The 16,268-nt window shown below is 41.5% G+C and overlaps 1 long non-coding RNA gene across 1 annotated transcript; it reads left to right on the forward strand.

Moving 5' to 3' along the window:
* Window positions 1-5,827: 5,827 nt before the first annotated feature.
* Window positions 5,828-9,685, forward strand: LOC109879814 (uncharacterized). The gene is made up of 2 exons (XR_004202986.1): window positions 5,828-7,898; window positions 8,014-9,685. It is a non-coding gene; the product is annotated as an uncharacterized LOC109879814 (long non-coding RNA).
* Window positions 9,686-16,268: the final 6,583 nt, after the last annotated feature.

A 16,268-nucleotide genomic window follows, 5' to 3' on the forward strand; every position in this document is an offset into this window, starting at 1 on the left:
GCGGCACACTTGTAGTGCTTATAGGACTATTATCATTGATTATTATGGATCAGTGGCCTTGTCAGTGGTGGAAAAAGTAGCCAATTGTCATACATGATTTAAAGTAAATATACCTTAAAACAGAAAAAGGACTCAAGTAAAAGGGAAAGCCACCCAGTAAAATACTACTTGGGTAATAGTATAAAAGTATTTGATTTAAATATAGTTAAGTATTAAATGTAAATGTAATTTCAAAAATATACTTCAGTATCAAAAGTTAAAATTAAAGTATAAATCATTTCAAATTCCTTATATCAGGCAAACCAGACGGCACCATTTTCTTGTTTTTTTAATTGGTGGATAGTCAGTGGCACACTAAATCACTGACATAATAACAAATTAAGCATTTGTGTTTAGTGAGTCCACCAAACCAGAGGCAGGGGATGAGCGGGGATGTTCTCTTGATAAGTGCGTGAATTGGAACATTCAGGGAAAATGTAAGGAGTAAAAAGTACATTGTTTTCTTTAGGAATATACTTAAGTTAAAGTAACAGATATCAAAAATATAAATAGTAAAGTACAGATGCCCCAAAAAACTACTTAAGTAGTACTTTAAAATATGTGTACACCTCTGGGCCTTGCATAACATTGTAACCTATGTTTGAGATGAGAACAATACGTGGCCACGTCTTTGTGAGTAGTGTGAGTAGCGCTCCTTTATCTCTCACAGAACTAGAATGAGATGCACTTTGTATGATCGCTCTCCCTCTTTCTGCTCTGATAGACATGACCCTGCAACTCTCATCTCTCCAGGGTTGTATGATCGCTCTCCCTCTTTCTGCTCTGATAGACATGACCCTGCAACTCTCATCTCTCCAGGGTTGTATGATCGCTCTCCCTCTTTCTGCTCTGATAGACATGACCCTGCAACTCTCATCTCTCCAGGGTTGTATGATCGCTCTCCCTCTTTCTGCTCTGATAGACATGACCCTGCAACTCTCATCTCTCCAGGGTTGTATGATCGCTCTCCCTCTTTCTGCTCTGATAGACATGACCCTGCAACTCTCATCTCTCCAGGGTTGTATGATCGCTCTCCCTCTTTCTGCTCTGATAGACATGACCCTGCAACTCTCATCTCTCCAGGGTTGTATGATCGCTCTCCCTCTTTCTGCTCTGATAGACATGACCCTGCAACTCTCATCTCTCCAGGGTTGTATGATCGCTCTCCCTCTTTCTGCTCTGATAGACATGACCCTGCAACTCTCATCTCTCCAGGGTTGTATGATCGCTCTCCCTCTTTCTGCTCTGATAGACATGACCCTGCAACTCTCATCTCTCCAGGGTTGCACTTCTTTATAGAAGTGCATTTATTTCTTTAGAAAATCATCTCCGCGCGAAGCGTTCTGGAGAAGCTGTAGCACCCCTGATAAATTGAAATACATTTGCCAAAGTTATAGAATAACTGCTGTCTGTCTGTTCAGAACGAAATTAAATAATTCAGAGTAGCCTACTACACTGCGAAAAGGCCTATAATTTAGCCACAGAGGATCAATATTTTTTTATATTTTTTATTAGCCTAGCTCTGGGTTGTGTGTAGCCCAATAACAAGGCATAGCCTACTGTCGGGAACTCACAAAAATCTGTCAGGGAACAAACAGCATGCAGACAAAACAGGCCTTTAGCAATATTTCAAATACAATCGCGGGAAAACACAGGTTGGAAACCAAATGCATCCTGAGAAAAGAAGACTAATCTGTCTGCTGTGGGCTAACAAAATATTTGATCAACTCCGAAATATTGTTTTATAAAGTACAGGTACAACTCTCCTTCTGTGGCCTCCAACTGCTCTTAAATGCAAGTAACACTAAATACACGCTCTTCATCCGATCGCTGCCCGCACCTGCCTGCTCATCCAGCATCACTACTCTGGACGGTTCTGACTTCAAATATGTGGACAACTACAAATACCTAGGTGCCTGGTTAAACTGTAAACTCTCCTTCCAGACTAACATTAGGCATCTCCAATCCAAAATTAAATCTAGAATCGGCTTCCTATTTCACAACAAAGCATCCTTCACTCATGCTGCCAAACATACCCTCATAAAACTGACCATCCTACCGATCCTCGACTTCGGCGATGTCATTTACAAAATAGTCTCCAACACTCTACTCAACAAATTGGATGCAGTCTATCACAGTGCCATCCGTTTTGTCACCAAAGCCCCATATACTACCCACCATTGCGACCTGCACGCTCTCGTTGGCTGGCCCTCGCTTCATACTCATCGCCAAACCCACTGGCTCCATGTCATCTACAAGACCATGCTAGGTAAAGTCCCCCCTTATCTCAGCTCGCTGGTCACCATAGCATCTCCCACCTGTAGCACACGCTCCAGCAGGTATATCTCTCTAGTCACCCCCAAAACCAATTATTTCTTTGGCCGCCTCTCCTTCCAGTTCTCTGCTGCCAATGACTGGTACCAACTACAAAAATATCTGAAACTGGAAACACTTATCTCCCTCACTAGCTTTAAGCACCAACTGTCAGAGCAGCTCACAGATTACTGCACCTGTACATAGCCCACCTATAATTTAGCCCAAACAACTACCTCTTTCCCAACTGTATTTAATTTTTATTTATTTATTTACTTTGCTCCTTTGCACCCCATTATTTTTATTTCTACTTTGCACATTCTTCCATTGCAAAACTACCATTCCAGTGTTTTACTTGCTATATTGTATTTACTTTGCCACCATGGCCTTTTTTGCCTTTACCTCCCTTCTCACCTCATTTTCTCACATTGTATATAGACTTGTTTATACTGTATTATTGACTGTATGTTTGTTTTACTCCATGTGTAACTCTGTGTCGTTGTATCTGTCGAACTGCTTTGCTTTATCTTGGCCAGGTCGCAATTGTAAATGAGAACTTGTTCTCAACTTGCCTACCTGGTTAAATAAAGGTAAAATAAAAAATAAAAATAAAATAATAAATTGCCTTACCTCCCTTACCTTACCTCATTTGCACACACTGTATATAGACTTTTTTCTACTATATTATTGACTGTATGTTTGTTTATTCCATGTGTTACACTGTGTTGTTGCATGTGTCAAACTGCTTTGCTTTATCTTGGCCGGGTCACAGTTGTAAATGAGAACTTGTTCTCAACTGGCCTACCTGGTTAAATAAAGGTGATCTCAACTAGCCTACCTGGTTAAATAAAGGTGATCTCAACTAGCCTACCTGGTTAAATAAAGGTGATCTCAACTAGCCTACCTGGTTAAATAAAGGTGATCTCAACTAGCCTACCTGGTTAGATAAAGGTGAAATACTTTATTTATTTTAAACCATTGTAAAACAATAGCGAGATATAGGCTTTTGGCACAAATTCATCGCCATTATCTGCGAGTGAGCTGCACATCATTGGGTGAGTCAGTAAAACTGGCAAGTTTGTTAAGGACTGTAATTTCCTCCTCATATTGTAGCCCACAATATGTCTCCACACACCTAGGCCTACTATTGATGGATTCAAGATTCTCAGTTTGTCTTTGTCAAATAGGCTACTAAAATGTTCCCCATGTGTGCAACGTCTCTAAGTGCCTCTAGTCTACTGCTCAATGCCACTACTCAAATGCGATGATATGCATGCAACATTTTATTATAAAGGTTATTTTTTCCGTCATGCGTTCCGCTACCTCAGAGCTTCCCAGGTCACCACCCTCTCTTGCTCACTTTTTGTTCCTGCACCTCCCAATTTACAAATGAAGCACTGGGCCTGTCACACATGAAACACATGCAGACTGGGGGCCATTTTGTAGCCTGCCATCTGGTTGAATGTGAGCCCAAACGTGTACTTCCAACAAGGGTATGTGTAACAGAAGTGAATTCACATGTAATGCTGTTGAAGCAGTCACTATACTATGACAATAGGCTACTGTAAATAGAGGCATATAACTTAACAAAGCCTAAACAAACACTATATCCTGTTTAAACTCCCACCAGACAAGACATGATTACATTAAATCTGTTGAGGTCATGAGAGGCTGAAACTAGCAACATCCAGAGGACAGAACTTCACTCCCTACTCTCACCAATCATTAGATTAGTTGCCTAAAGGAAGGCTGGCAACACTCATAATCAATGGTGATAGCATCAGGCTACCCAGCCCTGCTCTTGAAAAATAAAAACACATTGACTGATAGTGTTTTTGCCTGGAGCGACTGATAAGGACAGATTGTGCCATTCGAAATGTACATGTTCAGACACCACCCAAATGAATGCCTGTTCTATTGTATTGTGTGTGATCTAGTTCAAAGAACCTTGCAGAGAAGCAGCAGTTCTTCCAGGACCTTTGGACTTGTTGTTTTGTATTTTTGCTTATATCTTCTCTATTATATAGGCCCAGGCCATAATATTTCCTATTTAGTCTACTCTCCTTCATCAACCTCCTACATTAATCTGGGCTTGTCCCTTGATGTCATTGTGATGATGACGTAAGTGTGATGGAGACTGAATTCTACTCAGAACCAAATATAGGCTCTGCGCCATCTGGGCCTACTGTTCGCTTTTAGAGATGATCTTCCTATTCCTTTCCTAGTTTGGTCTTCATTATGACACGTCTGACAATCGAGTGACTCATAAGGTTTTGTGAATTAGCTTTGCGCCATCTGGTGGTGAATGCAAACTCATTCCTCTGCCTTCCAGATCCAGGCAGTAGTTTTCCACTCAGACACAAACTGAGCCTTTTGTTGGATTCTCAAGATTCCAGCTTTATCTTTTAGATTGAAGACACAAAATGCCCTTGGCTAGCAGATATTTATCACTGGGTGTCTAAATAGACAGATAGGCCCAGATAATTCAATAATGACGTTTTTTTTCTCCTCCCTTTTATTTAATCGGATTGTTGTGCCAAGATATCACATTAAAAAAACTGATTATAAGACACAAATAAACCTGCTGACGGATCTGGTATGGCTGCTGCCAATGTTGGCTTCATGAATAATCATCACTTTTCCAGCATATAAACCACACAGGTTTGTTCTGGGCTACTGCAGCCATCTTGAGTTTTGTTCTGATGTAATATTTTGAATGCCACTGATGAGTCATGTTACAGCTCGTCCGCCTATTTTTGTTAAAGGACAATTAAACTGGTTTGTTCTCCCACACAGTTGTCATCTAGCTCTTCTGCAAATGTGTAGTTGTTATATTGTTTCAAATATGGGTGAGAGTCCTTGGTTGGTAGGCTACACAATCAAAGACGTGTGACACAATATCCGAAATCAGTCAAATCCAACTTCAGCAATGCGGTATAACAGAAGTAGACCCGGTAGAATGAACGAGTGAATTCCAGTTTCATCCGGTTTGTAAGGACTGTTCACATCTAGCTCTGTATTCATCCGAGCACCAAATGCTTTGACGTCAGCTGTTGTTATTTGAAAATGTCGAATGACTGACTCACCCTTCCAACTGCAGCGTCTGTGACCAACGAAATGAGTAGACTTTATAATAAAGAATGGCAATATGTACAGTACTGTATTATGGTTGGCAAGTTTGAAACTGTTTATATAAATAGGTTGGTTCATGGATGAGATGAAAGCAAAGTGCACATTTTGATGGGCCCCCATAGTTACTTTCTTCCGAACCCCTTTTTTCCTTACCATAAATCAAAATGAATAGGTTTGTAAGCTTATGTTTCACGGTGAAGTAACATAGTGTAAGTAAATTTACGTAGTCATTTCATAAAGGCTCGACAAAGTTGGACCTATTTCGTAGAATCATTAGATCGGAGGTATTCGCATTGTGACGTTAGCCGCATCACAACTAGACTATAAATTCAGTCAGCAAACCACCCCTTCTAAACACTGCGTTGATGCTGTCTGGTCGTTGTGGTTTTATTTGAATTTTCAGAATCGCGTATTTTGCATATTTTATTTGAGTAGTGCGTAATGATATGGTTAACTGTAGTAGTACAGGTTTAATAGCAGCAGTGTAGTGTGAAACTGGGTGAAGTTGACCAGATAATGTAGCTATGCTACTGTAGCTAACGTTAGCTGTTGAGTTGTCATTCGACGCCTAGATTTGTTACTATCTATATCTATCGCTTTCTAGCGACGGATCGTACATGATTTTGTATTTGTTTAAAATCAAATAAGGTGACGTTAAGTCATAGCAACTCGCTAGCTAAGGACATTTTTGAATTCTGACGTGTCAGTTGACAAAAGTCAAGATGGTGGCCACAAAAACGAGATTAACGTTAGGTGGCAGGGTCTTGTTTTTAGCAGCGGAGGTTACCTAATATACCTCAGAAGTATGCTTAGTTCAATTGAACTGGCATCGGCATTAATTCTAAGCTAAGTAACAGCGAAAATGTTATTAAAAATGTTTGCCAAAAGACGGGTCTTGTGGCGCACTTGTAGGTCCGATTCAAAATGGCGATTAGGGAGAAACGGATGTCCTGGGGATTCGGTGCAGTTATCTGAAGATCAAGCTACAAATGTTATTTTCGAAGATCAGAAAATAATCAGGTTGTATAAGAAGCGTTATCGAAAGAACCAAGTTACAATTAAATAACCATATGGAAGATGAACGACGTTCCCATTTATCTGAGGCAGTATAGTTCAATGTGTCTATTTGATCTTTTTTTCTAAAATGAACAATACGTTACAAGAAAATAACCATATGAAGCCTTGTGAATACGAAGCTAAATATGCACGTTGCTAGACGGTCTTGTGAAGAATTGTGACGTCATACGAAAAGCCAGCTAAATATTTGAATAGTAGACATTGGGCGGTGGTCTCAAGCAGTTAAGCTAACTTCAAGTGGTGTTGCAAGTTGATCACGTATCAGGAAGAAATACATTTTATACCGAATAAGATTCAGCAATAGGAGTTAGGTGAATATCAGATGCATTTCAACGTTTTTTGTTATATTAAGCCTAAAATTACGAATACGTGGAGCTGCTGATAGTTGATTACATGTAAGGACAATCGTAGAAACTTAATGTAGAAAGCAAGTTTCAAGACTTCATACCTTGTGAAAAGATATGCCTTTTGAGAACAGCCAACAACAAATTGAAGAAAGGAAGTTGGGTGATGGTCCCATTTATCAGATGTGTTTTAGCAACTTCAAGACGTTTTTACTTGACTTGAAGAAAAAGTTCTGATAGTTGTCTGCTTGTCAGAAAAAAAAATCTGTATAGGTAACACGTGAGAGAAAAAAGCTACTAAACTTGAACGATATGAAACGTGAAGCCTTATTCATTTGAATAGCAAGCAAAGTATTGGAAGAGAATTTGGCCTGATGGTGCCTGTATCAGTCATTTGAGCTACTTCAAGAATTAACCACGTTTTTAAACCTAAAATGTCAAAGATGTGCTGCTGATTAAGTATCCAATTGAAGTGGTCGCCTTAAGAGCACGTGCTGTAATTCATGGAATCGCAGGCTCAAATGTGACGTGTTGTCAGGCCTCAAATGTTTTTTTTTTTTTTTTTACTTTTTCAAAACACAATTGGCTCTAGTGAAGAAAAGAAGGCTTTTTTTTCTGAGAATGGACTGAGTTTGAGTTGTGGGGGGAAGGACTTAGCTAGTTAGCAGTGTGTAAGGAAGGACTATTTCAAGATCAGAGGGAGGAACCAGGCCACGGGCAAACTAGGAGGACCAGCGGGGAGCGAGTCAGGACCCAGGGGGATCGAGGGAGGAGCAGATGGGAGCCAGTCGTGGGAAGCAGCTGGGTGTTCATCAGAGGGAGCGAGCCAGATGGCAGGGTAGCGAGCCTTGCAGTGAGCCGAGCGCGGAGAAGTTCCGGGTCGACTGTTGCCCTAAGCCAGCCAGTGGGTCCCAGCAGCAATGAGGCAGACGTGTTAAAGAGCATACGTGTAAAAGGGTCAACTAGCTTCGCCAGTCACAGGAAAAGTGTTTGGTTTGTATGATGGGCAGTGGTAACATTTAATGAGGCCAAGAGTCTTAATTTAAAAGTCACTTTTTAAATCTGTCAAGAACAGTTGCTCGCGAAGTTTTGTTTCTTCCTCTTTCAGGTAATGGTGTGGTAAAGAGTTTATTTTCCTGGTTTCCCTTTCCTGTGTGCTGAGTGTCTGCTGTGATGAGTCCCCCGTGGCCTTCTTGGTAGTGGGCTGGTGAGAGGAGGACCGTCTTAAAAGGATTTCACCCTACATCTGCAGCACAGATGTAGTGCCCCGGTGCGGAGGAGTTTCTCCTGTCATTGAGTTCAATAGGTCAACCCCCCCAAGATGCGGTCTACATGGGAGTGTGTTGAATGGGAGGTCTACTGTACGTCCGTACCGCAACGCCCCTTTGGTGCTGAGCAGCTACATCTGCTGGTTAAAGTGAGCAGTGAGTTTAAATGCATGATCTGATCACATGCGGAGTAACTATTCCCCTAGCTAAATATTGATATTAAATTTGCCTTCATATTGGTAACTAGGGGATTATCCCTGAATTTCAATTTAGTCTGGTGTTATTGGTCCAACTGTAGTGCCTTTGTGGATGGGGGGGGGGGGACATTTTCCGAGTTCTTCTTTTCACAGGCTCGCATCTTAAAGCAAAGCTGACCGTCCAAGGGAGTCCCTCTTTAGTACTACCCACCACATTAATCAAAAAGAGTTGGGGACATCGCGTAAATGATAGTTCTAGGATGGATCAAGTGAACCCTCCGGCGTTAAAGTGATGTAGGAAGGTATTTTGTGCTAGTTTTCTGTAGTGAGTTGATCACATTTGAATATGTACTACCATACTTTAAGTGTTTTTCTTCCAATGCATTTGAACTGGGCAGCCATATGTGGGGGGCGGGGTGTTAATCCAAATTTCTTCCTAGAATTCTTTCACACAGCTTCGTGTAAAGCAGCATTTAAAGATCCAAATGGCTAGCATTGAGGTTTGGGGAGCAAGGAATCAACCGGGTGGTCCACATCTTTCGGGTGTCCGTTTCGCATTGTGGTGTAGAGATTCCTCGGTGTCTACAAGGGTGTAGCAAGTGGCGGGCCACGTTTTGGGAAGTCGACTCGTATTCTCCCAGGGAGTGTGGTAATGGTCACCTTTAGATTGACACATTTCTATGTCATGGAGTATAAAGTTGCATTTGGGGTCTCTGGGGTCAGGGGACTGCTTAATTGTGACTTTTCCAGATTATTATGTGACCCAACCGTTCAATGAAAGAACAACTAGAGGTCCACGCCTACCCCCGTGTGTCTTAAGGAGAAACGGTGACGCAGAGGCCAGTGGTATTTTAACGTTTTTTTTGTGTGGAAAGTTAATGATTTGGGATTTCCAAATTTGGTTTTGATATTTTCATTATATATTAGCAACTGTTAATACAATTTGATACTATAATTGTGGTGTCTTGGTTGGTTACTGTTTGGGTTTGTCTGTGTGGGTGGGAATGGTGGAAGGCTTGTTTTCCCTTCTGCATTTTTCAGTGTGCTGTGTCCTGCATTTTCAATACTCAAGACCAACAGGAACACCCCCTAACTCATTGTATGTAAACGTTTTCAATCGCTTCAAAACGCCTCAAGGTCTCAAGTAAGGTCACTTACAAATGTGTTCACATTTCCCTTTTTAATATTTCATAACATTTGGCAACACATAAATTGCACTCCCTTTGCAAATTAGGTAATGTTTTGTATTGATTCAACAGAGCTATCTGTAAAGGATTCATAATTGGTAATAAATGCATAGCTTATTGTGATTGAAGACATTTTGTTATGCATTTGTTCTTTGGGGGAATCTTGTCTGGGGGGGGGCTTTTCTTGTGCTTTTTCAGGTGTCTTAGCTTGGTGCTTTTAGAGCACGGAAGTGACCTGGGCTTGATGGCAGCTCTTACATGGTGGAAAGTGAAGGTTTCAGATAAGTTCAATCCAGCTCATATCTGTCTGAACATGGGTAAAGTTAAGATATGGGACATGGCTGTCTGAATGGGCCTTATTCTGGCCTCAGTTGCTTATTCTTGAATAGAGAAGCATCTACCTAGCAATGCAACTGCTCAGCACTACTTGTGGTATGTAGAAGTTGCACTGCTGTGCTTTCCCTATGGGTGCAAATCTCTTCTGTTCCAACAGGAAGATTTGGTGGAAACCCTTCATTTTATGTAAACTATAAAGCATACTTTGGGTATGGGTAACGTGTGTTCTGGTGAGGGTGGGTATAGGGGTGTTGGCTGTTTGCTTTTGATCTTGCAGAATTGCAAAAGCCCTACCGGAGAATGCCATCTACCAGTGACGTGACCACAGGAATCGCACCGTCCTTTGATCTCATCTCAACACAGGCAGGACAGTTTGAGCACGTTTGTTACATTCAAGACCATTTCTAGCTTTACCTATTAGATACCTCAGCTACCAGCTCTTGTGCAACTGTTCAAGGACACAGGCAGTCTTGTATCATAGTAGCTTTTCAACTGTATAGCATTTTGTTTAATGATCTTGCAGCAGTCGCGCAACTGTGTGACAGCTTTCCCAAATGAAGGTAGCTGAGGAACACTGCGCAACTGTGCAGCTGTAATTTGGACTGAATGCAGCGCAAATGTGTTGCTTTTGAATTGGTATTTGTTGGGCTTGGGAGGGGGATTATGCACTTTTCTCTACAGAAGTCAGTGAGCCTGGCGCAAGCACGTATGATGTCTTCTAACCTGGAACATGTAGGAAGGTCTTTACCTCTTTCACTCTTCATTTAATAAGACTCCTGTCATATTTTTTGTTTGATTCAATGGACATCTTCAACTGGATTTCTGTTAATTTCCATTAATGACCATAGTCAGGCAATGCTTTTAGCTGCATATACCTCAACCCCTTTGGCCTAGAGCCTTAAAGCTTTGCATCTTTCACTAAGTTAAGAAACGTCATGTAGGTGTTGTGAGTGCTGTGGTGGGAGAATGTTTGTCGACACCTCTTCGTTTCAGATCATTCTCTCGTTTCACTGTCCACTACGATTGCGCCTCCTGCATCTATCAGCCGCCGGGAACTGTCCGCAAATGAGTGTGTCCCCTGATTGAAGTACCTACCATCTCCCTCTATTGGCTTGAGCTTAAAGTCCTCCCCGCCCGATGTTCTTCAGTCTCTTCTCCCTCTGTGCTGTTTGTTCCTTTCCTTTCCCCCTTTTGGTTTCTCAGGTGACTATTTCTCAATCTGAAGTACAATGGTCTTGAATTGGCATCTGTGATTCGCCCCGTAATGGAACACTGAGAACCAAGTCACTTTCAGATGAAGAGCCACAAGCTTGTCTTGCTGCTAATTGAGCATCTCTTCAGTTTCTTGTTTACAAAGTTAAGTCATTTTGGTTCCCTTTTGACTTTGAACTCACAATGGCTGTGTAATTCAACCCTTTGTCTGCATGCACAATAGCTCTACATAACATAAAGATAAATACATAACCTAAATGTTCCATGTAGCTATTGCGTAAAATGGGCACATTCCAGTAGTCTGGGTGGACGCAGGGAGGGTTGGGGGGGGGCAACACTTTTTCTTTCTTCCTTTCAGATATCTCTTGAGTCAACTTCTGTTTCTACGGTGCACTGGGACAGCTCACAACTGCAGAGTCACAGGAAGTCGGTCTGTCTTGATTTGGTCCAGTTCTAGGAAGTTGTCAGTGTGGAAAAATTGTCTGTGCGGTTTGTACTGTTTCGGTGGGTCACAGCAAATTACCAAGGTTTTCAATTTCAGAGAATATCAGGTTCTGCGTTGAGGGGTGGGGGGGGTGTGTGTGTAATTGTCTCTTTTCTTATTACAGCTTCAAATTTAAGAGCTTGATCCTCGCAAGTTTGACTAACTTCTGAATCCGGACGAGTGTCGGTAATCTAGTTTCATGTATCATGGCTGAAACTTAGTAATGTTGTGGAATATTTATTGTGGCATTTAGTGTACCAATGCAGTCTCTTTTGGGGAGGGGGGGGCGACGACTCATTTTTCTCTAGTTTCAGGCACGCAACGATGCTAAAGTCCTCTGGTTCGTGTAGAGCAGCAGGTAGTAAGGGTTTTTCTTTTCCTGGGAGAACAAACCATTTGGTTTTTGTTCTTCCAGGTTTTGCTTTTTGGCCTTCAACAACAAAAAAAGCAAAAGACTCTGGTGGTGGCACTCCTGATATTCCTCAGGATGGGGTTCAATTCCCTGCGAAGTCTTTGCTTTTTCAACCTGCTGCTGAGTCAGGGAATAGTTAAACAGGGTAACCTAGGTACTTGTAAGTTCTAGTGAGATTGCAATTTAATGTATTGAATAAAGTCTATTATAGATGGGTTAGCTGACAACGTCACAATGTGCATGCTTCAATGGGGCCGAAGTTGTGATTCTGGATGGCCAGGCGCTACTAACTGACAAACTGCCATGTCTGAATCATAAGGGATTTGTTTCTTCTTGATACCACATCTTGTTTTGACTGATGTGATGTCAATGCTAATATGACAAAATTGCTTGCTTAACCCTGTAACAATGTATTTGAGACAAGTGCATTGGAGACTAAATATATCTGACGTCAACAATATAAGCCAACCTAGTCTGCTTTGTTACGTTGCTGAACAACCAACCTGTCTTGAGGTTGTTAATGGGGTCTGAAAATCCTGTCAGTCGTGGAATTTCAAAATGGATGTCTTCCAGTTTTGGGCAAGTTGTGGAAATTTAAGTTCATAATTAAGTGGCATTTTTGGCTTTTGTTCAAATCAACATATTGGCCAGCATCAGAATGCCACTTGAACGCGTCAGTGTTTGCTGCATTACCTGCATGTGTGTGAGACGAGTGGGCCGTTGCTCAAGGAGAGGAAGACAGCCGGACCTTGCAGTAACAGATAGGCCTAGCCTGTAAAATGACTTATGTAGCCAATTCAGAACATGTATTGTACCCTGTAGTTAACTCTTTAGCTATTATGTATTAGTGTTCGTGTCATGTCCAAAAAACTTCCATTGACACTCGAATAAGGCCATATGAAGTTAAATAACTTTTTTAATTAATCGTTTAATTTTTTTTTTTGATGAATCAATGATCGACTTTGCCATTGTATTTGAGATTTGGTTCAATTGCGGTGCTGTGAATAAAAATATCAACTCTGTAGATACTTTGAGTTTATTTGGATATTTTGTGTATGGGACTACAACTCAATAGCCTGCAAAGTAAGCACTTCTACGGTAGCTAAGTTGACTGGAAAAAGTACGTTTCCAGACTTAGCGTTTGCTTCAGCTGCATATTTAAGGCCAAAGGGGGTGTAGTATATGGCCAAAATACCACAGCTAGTTAAGCACTATGTAATGCAACACCGTTAGCTGTGGTATATTGGCCATATACCACAACCCCACCGTGCCTTATTGCTATTATAAACTGTAACCATGTAATTAGAGAAGTAGAAATAAATGTCATAACTGGCTGACAGCAGTTGTAGTAAAATGTATGCCAATCAGTGTTCAGGGCTCGAATCACTAAGTCCATAAATATTTAATTATAACCAGTTGATCTTTGAAATAAAAAATTTCTAAATGTAACTTTTGTTTACAATGTTATACATCAAAGGTGGTCACATAGGGCTGTGGGTGTAATGATATTACTACCGGTCTGATAGTAATTGACGTTTAACATGTTTAGCATCTCCAGGCCTCCACACATGCGTGCCTTTGGATCATCTACATTTTATCAAAGTCGACTAAATCAATTTATGCACATCACAATAAATCCATTGGTTTTTATGCAGGTCTAAAACACGAACAAATTGAGTTGCCCTACTGTATGTTCTGGCCATGCCACAGGCTGTACTTTTAACTAGGCGAGTCGGTTGTGAACAGTCGGGTGGGCTTGTTCATTTAACAGAATATATTCTGTCCTGTACTATTTTAATGACAAAATATACATGCAACAATTTAAAAGATTTTACTGAGTTAATAACAAAATCAGTTAATTAGGCCCTATTCTATGGCTTTCACATGACTGGGAATACAGATATCTGTTAGTCACAGATACCTTAATGGTAGGGGCGTGGATCAGAGAATCAGGTCTGTTGTGACCGCCATTTGCCTCATGCACAGGTCCTTTGCATCAAGTTGATCAGGCTGATTGTGGAATGGCAGTGCGAAGTTGCTGGATATTAGCGGGAACTGGAACACGCTGTTGTACACGTCAATCCAGAGAATCCCAAACATGCTTAACGAGTGACATGTCTGAGTGTGCAGGCCATGAAGAACTGGGACATTTTCAGCTTCCAGGAATTGTGACACGGGCCTGTGCATTATCATGTGATGGCGGTGGATGAGTGGCATGACAATGGGCCTCATCACGGTATCATTGTGCATTCATCTTAACATCGCTAAAATGCAATTGTCTGTAGTTTATGCTTGCTCATACCATAACCCCACTGCCACCATGGGGCACTTTGTTCACAACGTTGGCATTCGCAAACCTCTCGCCCAAATGACACCATACACACTTTCGTTTCACCTTTGACCAGGTAGGCTAGTTGAACAAGTTCTCATTTGCAACTGCAAACTTGCAAAGATAAAGCAAAGAAGTTTGACAACAGTTACACATGGAATAAACATTCAGTAAATAATACAGTAGAAGTCTATATACAGCATGTGCAAATGAGGTAAGATAAGGGAGTTAAGGCAATAAATAGGCCATGGTGGTGAAGTAATTACAATATAGCAATTAAACACTGGAATGGTAGATGTGCAAGGAGCAAGATAAATACAGTATGGGGATGAGGTAGTTGGATGGGCTATGTGCAGTGATCTGTGAACTGCTGACAGCTGGTGCTTAAAGCTAGTGAGGGAGATGAGTCTCCAGCTTCAGTAATTTAAATATAGTTTTTTTGTGTGTGCAGTTGGTTCCAGTCATTGGCAGCAGAGAACTGGAAGGAAGGTGGCCAAATGAAGAATTGGCTTTGGGGGTGACCAGTGAGAGGTACCTGCTGCAGTGCGTGCTACGGGTGGGTGCTGCTATGGTGTCCAGTGAGCTACGGCGGGGCTTTACCTAGCAGAGACTTGTAGATGACCTGGAGCCAGTGGGTTTGGCGACGAGTATGAAGCGAGGGCCAGCCAACGAGAGCGTATAGGTCGCAATGGTGGGTAGTATATGGGGCTTTGGTGACAAATGGATAGCACAGATAGACTGCATCCAATTTGTTGAGTAGAGTGTTGGAGGCTAGTTTGTAAATGACATTGCCGAAGTCGAGGATCGGTAGGATGGTCAGTTTTACGAAGGTATGTTTGGCAGCATGAGTGAAAGATGCTTTGTGGCAAAATAGGAAGCCGATTCAAGATTTAACTTTGGATTGGAGATGCTTAATGTGAGTCTGGAAGGGGAGTTTACAGTCTAACCAGACACCTAGGTATTTGTAGTTGTCCACATATTCTAAGTCAGAACTGTCCAGAGTAGTGATGCTGGGCGGGCAGGTGCGGGCAGCGATCGGTTGAAGAGCATGCATTTAGTTTTACTTGCATTGAAGAGCAGTTGGAGGCCACGGAAGGAGAGTTGTATGGCATTGAAGCTCGTCTGGAAGTTAAGTGTCCAAAGAAGGGTCAGGTGTACAGTATACAGAATGGTGTCATTTGCATAGAGGTGGATCACCAGCAGCAAGAGCGACATCATTGATGTATACAGTGAAGAGTCGACCCGAGACACATTGTCTGCAATTGAGGCCGGTTGGACATCCTGCCAAATTCTCTAAAATAACTTTAAGGTGGTTTATGGTAGAGAAATTAACTTTCAATTTCCTGACAACTGCTCTGGTGGACATTCCTGGCAACGGCTCTGGTGGACATATCTGCATTTCAGCATGCCAATTGCAAGCTCCCTCAACTTGAGACATTTGTGACATTGTGTTGTGAAAACTGCACATTTTAGTGGCCTTTTATTGTCCCCAGTTCAAGGTGTACCTATAAGGATCATGCATTTTAGTGGCCTTTTATTGTCCCCAGCTCAAGGTGTACCTATAAGGATCATGCATTTTAGTGGCCTTTTATTGTCCCCAGCTCAAGGTGTACCTGTAAGGATCATGCATTTTAGTCATATTGATATGCCACCTGTCAGGTGGCTGGATTATCTTGGCAAAGGAGAAATGCACACTAACATGGATGTAAACTAATTTGTGCTCAAAATTGTAGAGCAGTTGTGTGTATTGAAAGTTTATGGGCTCTTATATTTCATGTTGTGTTTTATATTTTTGTTCAGTGTTATCTTTATTTAAAGAAGAATATTATTGAATTTAGTAGAATTAAATGGAAAGGATATTTTTTCCACCATTCCTGAGGTGAGTGCGTATATGAAGTGTGAAAGTGATCATTTGAAACAGGTCCTATTAGGCTACAC

The sequence above is a fragment of the Oncorhynchus kisutch genome, linkage group LG15, assembly GCF_002021735.2.
Source record: "Oncorhynchus kisutch isolate 150728-3 linkage group LG15, Okis_V2, whole genome shotgun sequence".
NCBI lineage: Eukaryota > Metazoa > Chordata > Actinopteri > Salmoniformes > Salmonidae > Oncorhynchus > Oncorhynchus kisutch.